The sequence below is a fragment of the Colobus angolensis genome, unplaced genomic scaffold, assembly GCF_000951035.1.
Source record: "Colobus angolensis palliatus isolate OR3802 unplaced genomic scaffold, Cang.pa_1.0 Scaffold1312, whole genome shotgun sequence".
Lineage (NCBI taxonomy): Eukaryota > Metazoa > Chordata > Mammalia > Primates > Cercopithecidae > Colobus > Colobus angolensis.
In genome coordinates, this window is record NW_012114387.1 from 11,421 (window position 1) to 11,703 (window position 283).

The following is a 283-nucleotide window of genomic DNA, read 5'->3' on the forward strand; positions in this document are numbered from 1 at the left end:
TTTTTGTATTTTTTAGTAGAGACAGGGTTTCACCGTGTTAGCCAGGATGGTCTCGATCTCCAGACCTCGTGATCTGCCCGTCTCGGCCTCCCAAAGAGCTGGGATTACAGGCTTGAGCCACCGCACCCGGCCGTTCGTGTATTTCTTAAGCTGTTTTCATGTTGTTTTTTTCCTTTCTGTGAAATGTTTTTTTTTTTAACTTGGGACTATCAAGTTGTAAAGATGTACATTTTTACCTGACAGTAATACCACAGGCAGACTGTCAAGTCGAGAAGAGTGAATC